Raw genomic sequence first — 17524 nt, forward strand, 5'->3', positions numbered from 1 at the left:
TGCCAATTGTAGGAAGGGAGGTTTTGTTCCCAGAGTTGCATGGCTTCACTAAGCCTGACCTACTCTTGTTCCAAGATGACAACTTTAAGCATAAGAGATGCCCCGGGTGACATTGCTCATTTATAAAATTCCCTTTTGTTGGATCAAATCTAACATGGTCTCCTGTTTCGAATTATCTCTTTGATTAGCTGCAAAGTTTTGATGTCTGCAGGAGGAGAACAATTGCATCAGTGTGCACTGTCAGCCGGGACTTGGGGCTGCTGGGGAGTTGCTAGGATACCTCTCTAAAACGTACGATTCACTTGATTAACCACCAACCCAGTTTGCATGAGAAATATTTTTCCTATCTTTGTTTTGTGCTGGCATCAACTGTGCATCAAATGTGCATGTGTGTTTAGAGCAAGCTACAGGTTGATTGTCATGTGTGTCTTTTGCCTGCTTTTGATATGCAAAAAACCTCTGTGCTCCATAGCAAAGAATCCAGAGCAATTATAGTAGCAATTTCAGTAATCTGTAAGATGAGCATTGCTTCCAGAGGGCAACATCAACCACAGAGAACCAAGGGAAGGTTTGACTTTGGATATGCATTTCTGGTGTGTAGCTAAGGCTTAACTTTCTATCTGTGAAGATGCAAGGGAATTTTTCATCTCCTATGTATTATTTTCTTTCCCTGCTCGAGCAGGGGGTTGGACCAGATGACCCGCCAAGGTCCCAACCAAAGCTATTCTATGATTCTGTCGTCCTTGCCACATCCCACTGGTATTAATGCTTCCTTCCAGCAGAAATCCTTTGCGCAAAGCTCCTTCGTGCTACTTGCACAAAGTTGCCTCAGACACCTCCTGTGTGTCCATCTGTTCTTGAATATGACAGCATTGCGTTCAGGACACAAATCCTAATTCAACTCTCTCCACAATAGCTGCTTCGTGCATGCTCATCCTTCCAATACCCTTTTTTCTCCATCTTCCTGTTTCCTGAAACATTTTGTTCAAACTTTGTCTTCAGGACCTTTTGCTGTCATTTCTGTGAATCTTCCTTGTCCCACAACCCTCTTTCTTCTCTTTCCCTCTAACTTTCACAAACTCCTCTTGCTGCTTCCGCTGTGTCTTTTCTCTTGATGGACCATCAGTCATTCATTCTGTCTGAACAGTCTTCTGCTTTTCATCCCCTAAGCACCAGGTACCTTCTCCCTAAATTGCCTTTATCTCCTCTCCCACAGTTTCTTTCCTCACTCTGGAGGTCCCTACCAGCCACGTTGTGCTGTGTTTCTTCTCACCTGTGGGTGGAAGTAAAGTTGCAAGAGGGTATGAAAGGCCTCGTAGGAAGGGGAGGTGATCTTCTTTTGAAACTGGTTTCACTTATACTCACACACCCATATATGAGCCCTAAGATGCATGTACTCAAGCGGTCTGTCCAGCGGCCAGGCACCAAGACACTTGTACCTGGTTGGCCTGGACAGTGGTCATTACGGCGACCCAGAGAACAAGGCTTGCCTGGTCTGAAGTTCTCCTCACATCTCCTGGTCACTGCTTTGGATGGGGAGGGTGGCTGGCTTGGGAAGTGCCCTTTGTGCCCTTTGGGAGCTGCCCATGATTTTTGTATCTGTCCTGTCCCACCTCTGCAAGTCATTAAGATTTCCTCACTGTCCTTTCTCACCTCCTCTGAGCTGCCAAGGCCTTTGGCCTGTTCTTTATCTTCCCACCATCGCCCCTCAATGGCTTAAGTCTTTATTTTAGTCTGGATATAGGCCACCCCTTCTATTCCAAGTAACCTGAAAAGCTGCACGTTGCTGTGCTAGGATCTTGACGACCTGCTAATCTGGGTGCCTCTTACAGCCCTTCTGCTGGTCCTCCCGCTGCTCCCTCATCCCAGACCTTCCCAGTCATTCTCCCTTTATACCAGTCTTCTTGTTTCCATTGCTGTTATCTACACTGTGATATATTGGGAGCCTGTGGGGCTCAGGCTATGTGCTTCTGTGTTTTGCAAAGCTTCTAATGAGCTGTTAGCTTCACAGTTTGCTGCTTAATAATTCTCATGGTAGCAAGGATGGATAACCCAGGTGCTGTAATTCACTAGAGATCAGTTAATTACTAGTACTCAGCATGAAGAAATCGTGTTTGGATTGGCAAAGGGCACAAACTGAACTCCCATACCTGACCTTCCTCTTGCTGTAAAGCTAATTCTGGCTTTGAATTCTCAGTTGAAACAACCACAACACTAAGCCTTAAACTGCCTGTGTGAACCAAGCACCCGAGCTCTGGGGAATGATTCTTATTTAACTAGCAAGCGTTTGTTTGCTTGGTATGCCGTTTTCCTTGTCTCATAACCCATCATATAGAATAACAGCAACAGCGCTGTGGTTTCAGAGACATTTTTGTCTCAACGTGCTCGCTAAACCTATTGGCCTCACACCACCCACGTGGAAACCCTGAGGAAATGAGAGGTACAAAAGGCCTTCTCCGAGTCACACTGGTTGGTGATGGAAGTTAGACTAGAAATTTCCACATTCTCATGGATTATAAGGCACCGCCCCCATTTTCATGTGTGTATCGGCATCCTCTATCCCAATCTTAGGTATTCTAATGAAAAAGGCATTCAAGCAATCTTCAGTCCTGGAATGAGCTGCAATGTGTAATTTCTTCTGTTGAAGAAATGCATAAATCTAGGATGAAAATGTTCCCAAGAATATTCTAATGTCTTCTAAAAATCATGTCTCTTGGATTTTTTGTGTGTTTGTTTCTAGTGAATACACCACATATGCTGGCACATAGGTGTAACTTTTGTAAGCAAAGGATCTAACTTTGTTTTAACTGATAAATCACAGCGTCCTCATGATATACCTGCAATCCAGAGAAAAAAGCACAGTTTACTTAAAGCATAAGCAATATTTACAACATTCACTAGAAATATTTAATTCTAAGCAATATTAATATTTTTATGTTCTCAGTTTTAAATTACGCTCTGAGATCTAGAGTTCCTCCAAAACCTAATCAAGTAAATCCTCATTTTAATGAGTGGTGATCACAAAACTTGGGAATAATTGTCCTGACTTTCTGAGGAGCAAAGCATTGCAGTGCCTATTGAATTCAATGCAAGATTAATCTTCCTGGGCAGCAGATTGTTGTTGTCCTGAAATAAGGTATACCCATGTATAAGATCGGCACATCAGTGCGTTGGAGATCAATAGCTCTTTCCTTGATTTGGCCAAACGACGTTCTTTGGCCGGTGCAATCAGCCGGAGTTCTACTGGAAGTTTGAAACAAAGTATGTGTGATTGTTCATGGTACTTCATATTTCTTTAAAGAGAATATGCTGAATTTTGTAAGTGAATTGCAGAGTAATTGCAGGCTCCTGTCAGCTAAGGCTGAGACAAAACACTGCTTACAGAGTCCTAGTTCCTCTCCGGTGCTTGTTTATTCACACACTTCATTCCTGAGTAGCTCTTGTAATTGCCCTCCGTGTACCTGCTGCTGTTTTGTGTTATTTAGCTCAGGATAAAGCTTTATGAAAGGTATCATAGCCCACTTTCACCTGTGCAGACTGTCCTGCTAGTTTGATGTAGCTTTCTTTTCTGACCCATGAGCTGAGGTCTTGTTCCCAACAACATTTACATATGTTTTGGGACAAGGGTGCCTTCTTACCCTAGACAATAAATGTTTGGAAAAAACTGAACTTTGCACAGGCTGTCTTTCCCAAATTCAGAAGGGATATTAAGGGCTCCATATTTTGTCAGCTTACTGATTATTTAAATTACCACTCAGAAATAGTTAATGGATTATTCAGTGGCTGTATGGGCAGTGGGTACAACAGCTGTCAAGAGCTCCTGTACATCACATGAGTTTCCTTTAGAGGGCACCATTGACTTCCCTGAAGTCCACTTAAATGTCTGTACTTGCTGTTAATGAGGCTTGTTATCCACATCTGGACATCTGAGGTCCGTTTGTTGAATATTTTTTGCTTTAAATATTTGGGATGCTATGGGCTAGTGCACATTATCTGCTGTACACAAATATTTGACATAAAATACACCTCGCAATAGACCTCTCAGGCCTTGGCTATGATGATTTTCTTAATCACCAAGCAAAATGCTGGTAGGAACGTACACTCCAGGATGCTGAACTGTGTCTTCTAATAAAGGGTTTCAGAGAACGAGAAGGCTCAGCTTCAAGCCATAGAGGCCAGCATACAAATGAGCCTTCACTTCCACTGTGTGGTCTCAGAGATGCAGGTTCTCCCCTCCCATGTGACTAGTCACTGGATCTACAGAGATGTACTGGATTCTCCTTTCCTGCGACTTTACCTGTTTTCCAGCAGAAGTTATGTTTATGCAGCCAGATGTATCAGTCCATCTCTCTCTCTCTCTCACTTTCTTTTTTTGTATGCTGTACCCGAGCTGGACAGGATATGGCTGTGTGGTCATCTTGCTTGATAAAGTCATGCTGAAAGGGTGCAGCTTTAGGAGGTCGATGGGTGACATGAGTTATTTTCTAGAATGAAGAAAGGTGCTTTTAGATTTCGTAATCTATTTTTCTGCTTATTTTTTAATGAAGAAGCACAGAGATCAGGGAAGTACAGAAAGTGCCTACCGTAGTCTCCCAGCTTGAGGCAATGCACGGTTCAAGGGATGTCCTCAGTGATGTAAGCAGGATAATTGTGTAAATAAATGTCTGCTCCGCAATAAAAAATGAGCTTAATTTTAGAATTGAACCCTCAAAAGAATGTATCTCTCATTTGTCTGGATAATTATCATATTTTCATAGAGATGAAGGAACATCCAACAAAATGGTCATTCAGATGCTTATACACTCTTCTGTGCAATTGCATCAACATGGTCCTGCTAATGTAGGTTTATATTTTATACTTATGCAGTTAATTAACTGCAGAACTGCAGCGAGACCATCTCTAACATTGCAGATGACTGGGGACTGTTCAGCGCATTTGCAGCCCCTGAACCAAATCTTTGATCATGCTCATAATGTTGTCTTCTTTCATTGGCTTAAAAGGTACCGATAGCCTACAGCGGGAGCAGTCTGGCACAGGCAGACTAGGAGGACTGGGTCGAAGGAAGAAGAAAAGCTCAGATGAGGGTGGAAAAGCTATCCTTTGATGGCTTCAAAGGATTTTTTATGATGAGGGTGGTGAAACACTGGAACAGGTTGCCCAGAGAGGTAGTAGATGCCCCATCCCTGGAAACATTGAAGGTCAGGTTGGACGGGGCTGTGGGCAACTTGATCTAGTTGAAGGTGTCCCTGCTCATTGCAGGAGGGTTGGACTAGGTGACCTTTAAAGGTGCCTTCCAACCCAAAACATTCTGTGATTCTATGATTTTTTGCAAGCCCCATGGAGCACTCACAGGGCAGCAGCAATAGCTGGAAGGCAACCCAGCAGAAGTCCCTAGGTATGTAATCCTATGAATCTCACCAACCCATCACTTACCTCTTCTTCCATCCCTGCCACAGGAGATTTTCATAACACCCACCAGATTAAACCTCCTGGATGGACCTGATATTCAGGAAACTCAACATAAACTTATCTTGTGTTAGTGGGATTCACTGTTATGCATCAATCCCCAAAAGGTTGCAACCTCACTATTACAACGCATTGAAAATGTGAAATCTCTTCTACAATGTTATAAACTGTCTTTTTTTTTCCTAGTTATATCAGCAGAACCAAGTTGGAAGAAAATTTAGTTCTCCCAAACTTTTAGTTTATTTGGGTAGACCTCTGTGGCAGACATGTTTACATCTCTGTGATCCTAAACCTCAGGGAATTCCATTTCATTTCAGGGCTGCTGAGTCTCTACAAATCCCATGAGATTTTCAGCTTTGATTTTAAAAATCCAGGGTGTTTTTTTCCTATGGTTGTGGAGAAACCCTTGAAAGTTAGAAGCTAGAGGCCTCAAAGAAAAAGAAAGTACATTTAAGAAATAAGAATATGTGATAAAATAATAAAAGTTTCAAATGCGTATTTCATCTCATACTTAAAAAAAAAAAAAAATTCATTTTCATGACAGAAGGCGACAATTCATGATTTTGGAATTGCTCAGAAAAACGGTTCTTCAAGTCTCCATTAAGATGACCCTGAGTTTCAGGCTGGTTTGTGCCGTTACACTGAATGCTGTATTCTTCCTAAATAAGAGAGCAATTATCCAATTAAATCCAATCCAATTAAATAAGTATATATTATCAGCATCTCTGCCTTACAGGAGGAGAACGAGTACACAGAATCTGACTCTTCCAGAGCTGCTGAGAATGTCTGGCTCCCAGGTCCCTTAAGGGAGGCCTAACCGCTCAGTAACTGTACCTGCTTGGTCCAGTTTCAGACTTGAGGAGTGCTATGTTTTAATCTCAGTTCATATGGGAGCCAGTGGGGCTGGCGACAACCTCTCTGTAACCACAAGTTCCTCGTACCTTTGTTCCTCCCTCTTCTAAAAGGTGGGAACAGTGATGTGTCTCAGAGGGGTACTAGTTAACTTACAAGTATTTGTAACCCTTTCTGAGATCTTCTTCCTCTCAAAGCTCAAGGGTCTGAGACACCTCAGATTTGAGATCATTCCAGTGAAGTACAACCCAAATTTGAAGGAAATCAGTTACCTATTGATCTAAGATGTTCTCGCCTGCTCTGTTTCAAAACCATTTACAAAACGCTTCACTCTTAAACCAAGTTCGAGAGCACTGAGGCACCTGATCTGCAGGGAAAGCAGTGGACAGTAGGTCCCGAAATACTCCTGAGCATCCAGGCCACAAGTCTGGAGCACCTCTGAGTGCGATGAGCCTGGCAGGCTGCAGCAATGTGTGGGTGGACCACAGATGCTATATGTGATATTTCAGGTTTATCTCTAGCTTGCTGCTCATAACGATTCTTCATGAGATGAGCGTGCTCCCTGCTGTCAAAAATCAGAACTAGCAAAGGAGAAGGTGGCCACAGACACAAACTAAACTTGAGCCTGGAGTTGGTTCTTGTGCTGACTCACTGCTCATGGCATAAGACATCTTCCCCTTTCAGTGCAGCTCCCTGCCATCGGCTCAGCTATAGCATAAAAGAGGAAAGTACTTGGGACCCCGGATACCTCATAGGCTCCAAATTCACCTTTCTACTGCAAAGCAGCATAGACAATTCTCATGCTGAAGAGAGGTCAAGTCCAGGGCTGCATCCTCATCGCAGTTGTGAGAAAGGCTTTCAGCAGCAGAGGAGGTTACTTCTCTTCTTACAAGTACACGCTTGGCTCTCCTCTTTCTGGGGCCTTGTCCCAAATACAGCAGCACTTCACCTGCTTCAGCCTAAGAGAGGTTTTCTCCAGAAGGCGTGTGCTCCTGATCTTCCTCTTTTGAAGGCCAGTTACTGTCAATGCTGCCACTGGATGGTCTGCAGTCATTGATGCAAAATTATGAAATTGTTCCTCTGTCACTATGTCCATAATGGGTTCTGCTTGAATTGTAAGCTAGACTTACCTTTCCAAAACACAGTCAGCTTCCTCCCTGGAAAGTCAGAATTCAGCTATGTTTTCTTTATTTAAAGGGAGACTGTAGTTAATACAGCAATAGACTTGCATCTTATATCAAAGACAATTTACTCCTTGTACTCTGAATGTTGTCCCACAACTGCTCTGTTGGTCAGAAGCCCTCAGTGAAGAGACAGCAGTCAGTTGATGAGACTCTTCAGCATGGGGAAAAATAAAAATGTCTGGGATGGGGTGGGGGTACCACAGGAGTTATAAAACAATCAATGACACGATGGGTGGTGACAGTATTATCAGAACTGAGACAATGACATTAAAGCAACATACTTAAATCAAATGAAAGGAAGTACTTTTTTTGTGCAATGCTTAATTAAATTCTAGAATTGTTGCTAAAGGATATTGGGTAAGCCAGAGGTATAAATGTAGTTATAGCAGGACTAAGTACATCCAAGGAGGATTGGTCCATGCAAGTTATCGGAAAGGCCCTCAAATGCAAAATGTTTGGCACAAGGTGCCATAGGAAAGATCATACCATGGACACAAAGCTCATCCTGTTCCTTGTAGCCTTTCCTGAAGGGTTTGGACAGTGATCAATCCTGGCTACTGCTCTTAATCACTGCTGTCACTGTGGTACTTGGTTTCAACTCATGTTAGCATTTGTTTGACTGGGCTCAGTACCAGGACTTGCTGGGGTTTTTTGCATGCCCATAGTTTGTGTGGAGCCACCAGTGTGATATTTTTTTTTTTTAATAATGTAAAATCATCTTATTTCTGAAAAATAAAGTCGACTTCTCATTTTCCTCTACACTACCAGTAACATCCTACGTACCTGATATACAACTTCTTCCCCTCCCCGTTTCCAATGGCACACCATCAAACCCTGTTTGCTCCAACCATTAGCTTTCCCATCAATTGTAGAAGTGATGGTGAAGAGACTTCTGTTGGAGCCACCCACAGTTACTCCAAAAGATTTAGCTATTGCCTGAATGGAAACATTGGACAATATGCTGTACACTGTTCTGAGGGTTCAACTTCCTTCAGACATTGTCATATTGTTAGGGTGACTTCTGACTTTTATAATGGAAAATAAATGGCTGGTTGGTATGGCTGTACCTTCAGGAAGTCCATTGCTTTAAAGCAGTGCCAGTGTCGTATCTTTTTTTTATCTTTTCAAGCCTTCCGTTTCTCTCTCTCCCTCATTTCAGACATTCTCCAGTTCACCTCAACCCTGACACTGTGCCCCACTGCAGCCATGCAAAACCCCGTAGCACTCCAGCCTCCTAAATCTCTTTCACTTTTTTCCCAAAGATTTTCTTTTTATTCAATTTATGACCTTCATATAACTTTCATACAACATTCCAATGCATCCACTCCTAAGTCCCGGCCTCTATTTCAGTGTAACAGCAGAGGAGCAGAAGGGACCTCTTCATCATGAAACCCAGTCCCATGCTCAGACAAGAAAACATGTCATACAATCCTTGACTTAAGCTGATCTAGCTCAGTCTTAACATAAGTTGGCTTTTGTGCCCCATACTTCCTTCTAAAAAGCCGTTCTCACTGCTTTAGTGACAAGAAAGCCTCTGATTTTCAAAATTACCCTGATAGTACTTTTCCGGTTCTCCACTGGCTCTGAGATATTTCTGAAAGGAGCTACTCTTGCTTTGCTTTGTGATGCTAAACAAGTCAGGCTCCCCTTCTCTCCTCTGGAAACATAGGCTCTGTAGCCACTTTACTGTCCTTATACCCTCCAAGTTTGTATGGAGCCCTCTACTTAGGAGCTTGTCAGGCAGAGGTAAATCGGTGCAGGTGTCTGCTAGAATCATTATTAGATATTATTTTGAGTTGCAATTGATACATGGATGTGAGCAGCTTCAAAGCTAAGGGAGCTAGGACCCATTCCCTTTGCTTCTCTTCATCTTGTGGGTACAGTCACTGCTGCTGTGCTTTCACACTGATACTTCTCCACCTTGACATACTCTTCTTTCTTCATTAATTTTAGGTGACTGCTGCTCTTGTCTCTGTTCTCAGCTTCCTTTGTTGCTATTTACGGAGTAGGAAGGTTGGTTTGCTCTCTTGAGACTTACTTTGTTAATCCTGGCAAGACCCCATTTGTTTATCTGAGAAAATGGTTGGCATCTCATTAATTTTCTCATCAACCCACAGTGAGGTTTTCCTTTCACATATAAATGTCTCAGACACCTGATAAGACTGGAGCTAGAGGTGGGTAGGAAACAGTTTCCCCTTGCTGCAAAATTATTTCAGATTTCAAAAGCTCTCCTATCACATTCTGGAACAAACCCAAGACTTTTCCAGGTATTTTATGTTCATACACAGGGTGAGAGAGCTGGAGGTGGTTCAGCATGTGGGACATGCATTAAGACTCTGCAGCCCCCATCCAGGATGGGAATTTGGTCAGTCCTCTGCAATGCCCATGTGGCAGCTCTGTGGAGAAGGAGCAGGAGACAGATACAGATTAAGAAACCTAAGTTTAGGTATCTGGCTGTAGGTTATAAAGGCACATCAGATGTCTGAGCTTTTTCAGTTGATGAGTATCAATGGAGCCAGTTCAACTCACTCTGAAGTAGGCGCCTCATGGCAAGTCAGCTGAACTGTGTTGATCAGGTGCTTGATACAGGCACCTACATATGGGGCTTTGAAATGCCATATGTTGCCTGCCTGGCTGCCCAGCTTTACAAGGGTGCACATCTCTCTTACCTCCTGTGTCATGTCTACTAGCCCTTTGTAACCCTTGCATTAAATAAACAGCCCCAAGTGGCACTGGGCTGGGACTTTGACCTGAATCCATTATCTCCCAAGTCAAGTGAAGAACAGGTTTCTTTCTCTGGTTAGTAGATATGTCATTTATACAACGTGGAACAGCCTGGACAGCTGAGGACAATTGTTAGAGAGTGGCAGAAGAAGGATCAGAGTGAGCAACTCCTGCATCCCAAAAGCTGTTGAATATTGCCAGAGGAGGCATTGCCGATATTTTGGTAAGAACTTCATGACAAAATTGTTATTAAAACTAGAATATTTCTGAAAAAATCCCCACCAAATCTTTGATAGCTGACACCTTCCAACAAAAAAAACCCGTGGAAAATTCATGACTTAAACATAGCCCTAATGTTCTTAATCAACACACTTGGAGCACAGTTCATACTCAGAGCAGTGCTGAGAGTTTTGTTTCCTTTCAGCCACTTACCTGTTTTCATGGCACGTGAGGTTGATGAGCTGGCTTTACATTTATCTGCCTGCCTGGACTGCAGCTCTCCCTTTGGGGGAATTGCTGAGCCACGTCCCTTCCTGACTGTCGCCCCTGCAGCTGGCCCAGAAGCCGGGACGTCTGAACTCTCCCGCAGAGGTGTCCTGCCGGGCAGGCAGCGCTTAACCTCTCCAAGGAAAGAGCTCGTACAGCCAGCGGCGGATAAATGAAGTGAGTCTGCCGCGGCACGCAGGCATGCTGCCAAGGGGCTGAGGAAGGCTCCCTTTGAAAGATGACGTTGAGCTGCTCACCCCCATGGCGCTTACAGCTCCGTGGCTGGCACCTTTGCAGAGACCAGAATGGCTCATTTGAAGCCTCTCTCTATTTTCTGTCTCTACTTTACTACTTAAGATGGAGTTTTGGAGATAAGTCCGTACTTCCAAAATCCCGCTTTATGTATTATCGTCCTTAGAACTGTTGGCTTTTTTTTCTGGCTTAATTCCACTACGAAATGAACAAAACCACTTCTGACATCATTTCTTACCCAAGCCTTTTTTTTTTAATGGGTGAGGGGGGAATGCAAACCCTTTGCTTGGATTGATGGAGTGTTCAAGTCATCTCAGATTTCCTCCATGGCAATGTCCTAACTTAGCTGTTGTGATTCTGTATTAATTAAGCAATGATTTCTGCATGATTCCTCAAGTTCAGCATGATTCTTCATCCCCTGTTGAAGCTACTCTGCTTTTGAGGTTCCTGTGTCCAAAATGGCCTTGGTGCTGCAGGTTAGGATACATATTTTTTCTTTTTTTTTTTTTTCTTTTCTTTTCCCTCCCCTTCCTTGCTGTCAGGGATGACAAGCTTTGGATAAAAATGTCTAGGAAGTTATCAGCCCAAATATACTGCTATTATATATCCACCTACCCCAGTGCAAGTCCTTTCAGTGTTACTACTTGGCTACAGTTCTCTGTTAACCATCAGGACAGCTTCATTGTCCTGTTTTTGACAAATTCATCATCTTCCTACATCTATACCCCAGCAAATCTGAAGTTTCCACTTTCAGAAATACTTCTGAGAGGTCTCAGCTCAGAAAACTGCTTAATTTCTTATTCTATTAACAGGGAACATTTACAGAATTCCACATCCTTTCTGAGGTCCTTCATTCAGGTTCTTCTTCAGTATTGAGGCTTGGAAGATTGTGCATGCCCCAGGTCACTCAGTGTTCAGAGTAATTGACATCCTTTGGAAATTAGACATTTAGGAGTTGTTGGTGAGTGTTTCTAACAGAAGTATGAGCATTTTTTTGTGTACATACAGTGCTTATTAAAATGACTCCAGGGAGGTATTCTCTTTTGAGTTGCGTGTGGCTGACAGCAAGGTACTATGGTTTTGGCAACTCTTTTCTGCACACCTTTTTTTCCCTCTCATTTAAGAAGTATGCTGTCTATATATAGCCTAAGGGCATAGCCTCTGTACTGAAATGAGTTGAATTTTTTCCCACTGTTTTTTTCTTTCCTGACCCCATTCCATATATGCTTTGTCCTAAGGGCAATTACCATCTGGAATGTGCTCTGCTGGCAGAACCAGTCCATAAGGACAAGGGCAAACCAGCACCCCTCCAGATCCACTGGGAAAAGGGATAGTCGTATACTCAGGTCAGGCACAAATACCTGGAAGCTGGTTTAGCAGCTGCAACACCCAAATGAGACAACTTTCATTGCAAAACAAATACTTCCCTCTACAGAGAGATACCTTCTTGTTCTTCCCCAGCTTCCAGTCCTCTTCCTTCCTGCTTCTCCTTCTATTTCTCAAAACCTTAACATGATTTTCAGGCCATCCTCCTCACCCACTTCTCTTTCTGGGATGCTCCAACGGAGCTCCACTCTCTCTTCTTTTCTCTCTGTGAGTAGCTGCTGGCTGATCCCATATACAGCAAATATCTCTATGCAGGTGATAGAGCTGGCTTAACTTTCTTCTGGACCTCTCTCCTCTGTTCAATCCAGACCTGTCTTGTTGACATGTCTTGGATAATTATCAGGTCCCAGAAAGGCTAACACAGATCTCAGCCAAGCCTTCTAATGGCCTCCTTTCTTTGTGGGGAAAGATTGTGCTGGCCACCCCATGCTGCGAGTAGTCAGGGCCCTAGAACCGGGGATATGCCTCAATTCACACCTCTCATCTTCAGACCCTTCCTGTAACTTGCATAAATATAGATATAGACATGTCAAACCTCGTATGTATCAAATATATTTATTTGTGGCTTAACTCTTCTAGGAGATGCAGTTTCACTATCCAGTTATCCAGAACTGCTGCGCAGGCTCACACCAACCCCTGCAGCATCGTTTTCTCTGGCCTCAAATTAACTGTGCCCTAGCAATGCTACTTGGAGGGTGGCTTTTGCATTAATCTTGCCTCCTAGCATCCACTTCGGACCACGGAGGGCCAGTAGCATCCTGTTGTCCCAGGAAAGCCACCTGATGTGAGTGGAAGGGCTCTCCAACCCTCCATGGCGAAGCTGGGAGAGAAGTCACAAACAGGTGCCAAATGCGACTGCCGTTTCTTCCTGAGGCCACTACATACAACAAGATATCTCGTCGTTTTCATATCACTTACAAAAAAATCTCAGTGCCAGTTCTGTGTAACTGGCATGGTCCAGGCAGGGCTGGGAGATGCTCATTGCTCTTCAGGATGAGGGAGGCTGTGGGAGGCCGGGCAGAGGAGCGCCAGGGGACTGACACTGCTGTGAGTAACTGGATTGCCTCAGCCTGAGGATTTCCTCCGGGGTCAGCTGAGTGAGGATGGCTGCTCGGACAGCACTGATTCCTAACAGATGTTGCGAGGGCTGTTTGAACACTTATCGGACAACCTAATTGACTCATCAGATAGCATTGCCTGGGTTTTGGAAAGGTGAAAATTCAAATTCAGGCTCTTAAGCCAAGCAATACCACTAACGACCTCAGATCTGTAACAATTAAGGGAGTAATGGCCTTTTTGTTCTGGCTTTGTGCATCATGCAATGAGGTCTTGATCCATGCCTACAACTCCTAAGCGATAAAGTAATACAAATAATTAATAATAATAATGAGTTGGGTTTCATTACATGTCTTGCACTGCATAAAATCCCTTGTGAGCAGTTACCACCTGTGAGAATATTTAATGTCTTGCTGCAATTTGAAAATGTAGTGCAAATGACAGCGTAATAAACCAAAGAACTTCATCAACTTCTAATTGAAATTAATGAAAACTGAACTACTGCATTGTGCATAAAAGAAGAGACTTCTTCCCCAGCCTTAAAAGTGGTTGGTTCCAGGGGTGGCGTGGCTCAGTTTGAATTATCTTCTTTTTCTACCTCAAACACTCTTTTTATTGCAGAAAACTTGTCTTATTTCAGACAGACAGCAAATATCACATGGAGTAAAAAGTTAGACTTTTCTCTCGATTCCTGCAGAGGTGTTTTCCCTATATATGTATCAGATCTGTAAGAAATGATGGCCATCTGTATTTTAGAATCATAGAATCATAGAATGGTTTGGGTTGGAAGGGACCTTAAAGATCATCTAGTTCCAACCCCCCCTGCCATGGACAGGGACACCTTCCACTAGACCAGGTTGCTCAAAGCCCCATCCATCCTGACCTTGAACACTTCCAGGGATGGGGGCATCTACAACTTCTCTGGGCAACCTGTGCCAGTGTCTCACCACCCTCACAGTAAAGAATTTCTTCCTTACATCTAATCTAAATCTACCCTCTTTCAGTTTAAAACCATTACCCCTCAGTTTATCACTACAATCCCTGACAAAGAGTCCCTCCCCATCTTTCCTGTAAGCCCCTTTAAGTACTGGAAGGCCGCTATAAGGTGTCCCCAGAGCCGTCTCTTCTCCAAGCTAAACAACCTCAACTTTCTCAGCCTGTCCTCACTGGGAGGTGCTCCAGCCCCTGATCATCTTCGTGGCCCTCCTCTGGACTCGCTCCAGCAGGTCCATGTCTTTCTTACACTGGGGGCCCCAGAGCTGAACACAGTGCTCCAGGTGGGGTCTCATGAGAGCAGAGTAGAGAGGGAGAACCACCTCCCTCAACCTGCTGGCCACACTTCTTTTGATGCAGCCCAGGATGTGATTGGCTTTCTGGGCTGTGAGCGCACATTGCTGGCTCATGTTCAGCTTTTCATTCACTAATACCCCCAAGTCCTTCTCCGCAGGGCTGCTCTCAATCCACTCATTGCCCAGCCTGTATTTGTGCTTGGGATTGCCCCAACCCATGTGCAGGACCTTGCACTTGGCCTTGTTGAACTTTATGAGGTTCGCACAGGTCCACCTCTTAAGCCTGTCAAGGTCCCTCTGGATGGCATCCCTTCCCTCCAGCGTGTTGACTGCACCACACAGCTCGGTGTCGTCGGCAAACTTGCTGAGGGTGCACTCAATCCCACTGTCCATGTCGCCGACAAAGATGTTAAACAGCGCTGGTCCCAATACCGAGCCCTGAGGAATGCCACTCGTCAGTGCTCTCCACTCGGACATCAAGCCGTTGACAGCAATTCTTTGAGTGCAACCATCCAGCCAATTCCTTATCCACCAAGTGGTCCATCCGTCAAACCCATGTCTCTCCAATTTAGAGACAAGGATGTCATGCGGGACAGTGTCAAATGCTTTGCACAAGTCCAGGTAGATGATACCAGCTGCTCCTCCTTTATCCACCAATGCTGTAACCGCCTCGTAGAAGAAGGCCACCGAATTTGTCAGGCATGATTTGCCCTTAGTGAAGCCCTGTTGGCTGTCACCAATCACCTCCTTATTTTCCATGTGCCTTAGCATAGTCTCCAGGAGGATCTGCTCCATGATCTTGCCGGGCACAGAGGTGAGACTGACTGGCCTGTAGTTCCCCAGGTCTTCCTTTTTTCCCTTTTTAAAAATGGGGGTTATGTTTCCCCTCTTCCAGTCAGTGGGAACTTCCCCGGATTGCCACAACTTCTCAAATATGATGGATAGTGGCTTAGCCACTTCATCCGCCAGTTCCCTCAGGACCCGTGGATGCATCTCATCAGGTCCCATGGACTTGTGAGACTAGGAGCTGAAAATACATTCCTTACCTACAAGACCATTTTCTACAATACCACTTCAGAAATTTATGCATAGACCAAATCTTAACAAAAAAGACTTTGCTATTTCAAGGTCATTTTATACCTCTGCGACAGAGGTATGAAGGTTAGAAACGGCATCAGGCAAAAGCGCAGTGCACTGAGGCATGCCAGTGTGTTTGTCAAAATGGCTGTGGAAGCCCTTTTCCCATCCCCCGGCAGCAGAAGTGAGTAACAGAGATGGTTGGTACTGGTCATTGCATTTTATTACCATGCCATAACACAGGCAAATATGATTCTCCATGCTAACATTTGGCATCAGTATGATTTCATGGACCCCTAACGATTGCCGTGGGGCACAGCTCAAGCCACTCATCTCCAGGTATCAGAAGTATTCCTTGTCTTCAAAGTTACATGTAATATTTACTTTTCTAATAACTTTTTGCTATAAAACCTGCTAAAACAAGAATTAATCTTTTTTAATTTTTTTCTTTACTAGTTTGCACAGCTTTGCAGAGCTTTAAGAATGTCTAACTTGCTATAAACTTTAGCACAGCCATTTAGATCATTCCACATTACTATACTGCAGCTGTTTGCATTGCATCTTGTGGGTCACTTGTGAAGAGAAGAGTTGTTATGATGTATTGTACTTGCCGACAGCAGGCACAAATCAGGAGAATTGTACTTGGAGGCATATCATTAAATTTCAACAAACAGGTTTACTGGAGAAGTCATTCTTCCTATGAGATCACTAAAGCTGCCATTGTCCATAAGCTATTTAAAAGACCTGAATAAAGGGCTACTTAAGGTCTTCGGCTGATAAGGCTTAATGCTGTGTTTTCTTGTTCCTTTGTTTCTTGTTCTCCTACTTAATAGTTATTTTATTCTCAGTGCCAGAAAAATTTCTGCTCATGGACACCTACTTTCAGGATTGTTGAAGAAATAGGATATTTAAATACTAGCGCCGTCTAATACCTAGAGAGACCTAAAGGTCTCTAAGTTTTTTGATGGCTGCAACATAAATGGATAGTTAGCTTGTGACAAAAGCATGCCACACGAGCCTCGAAGAAGCTGAGTTCAAGTGAGTGCCAGTCTTTACCTCAGATACTGTTGTTTTATTTCTTTTCATAGCAGTTATGTACACTGCTTCTAAAAATAATTCTTTTTCGTATACCATCAGCCTGCACCCTGGGTCTAATTCAAAGACCGTGAAGTCAATGGAGATTATTCTAAGCAAAGACAAAAAAAGATTCTCTAGAAATAGGACAGAACTTGTGATATTTTGTTCTATTTTACTTTATCCAAATGCGAAGACATAAAAACTACAACTTCTGTTTTCTGAAAATGTGATTAGTCTTCACCTTCCAGAGACTTAGAAAGCAGTGCCCAGAGTCCGCATACTCTTCTCCAAAATGTTTACCCTCTTGGAACTAGAAACACCTTGTCAAAATCCCATCTTTCATAATGGAATTTACTACTTCTTGGTGGAGAAGGATGCTTTCAGCAGCAGTATTATGCACTAACAAGGCATGAATCAATTTACATTTTAATCATAGGGGAGCCAAGACCATCAATTGGTGAGAGTGCTTTTACTTTACCTGAACTTACAGTCATTGGACTGATCCCAGCAGATTTGCCTTTACGGCAACACTTGCTTTTACCATGACATCCCTGGAGTGCTCAGCCTCCATAAAAATAAATAAATTCTTCTGAAACTGTGCTAAATTCATTACCAATGAATCTTCTTTCACTGTATGAAATTCTAAATAAAAAAGATATAGGTTTATTTTAAGCT

The sequence above is a fragment of the Gymnogyps californianus genome, chromosome 3, assembly GCF_018139145.2.
Source record: "Gymnogyps californianus isolate 813 chromosome 3, ASM1813914v2, whole genome shotgun sequence".
NCBI classification, from domain to species: domain Eukaryota; kingdom Metazoa; phylum Chordata; class Aves; order Accipitriformes; family Cathartidae; genus Gymnogyps; species Gymnogyps californianus.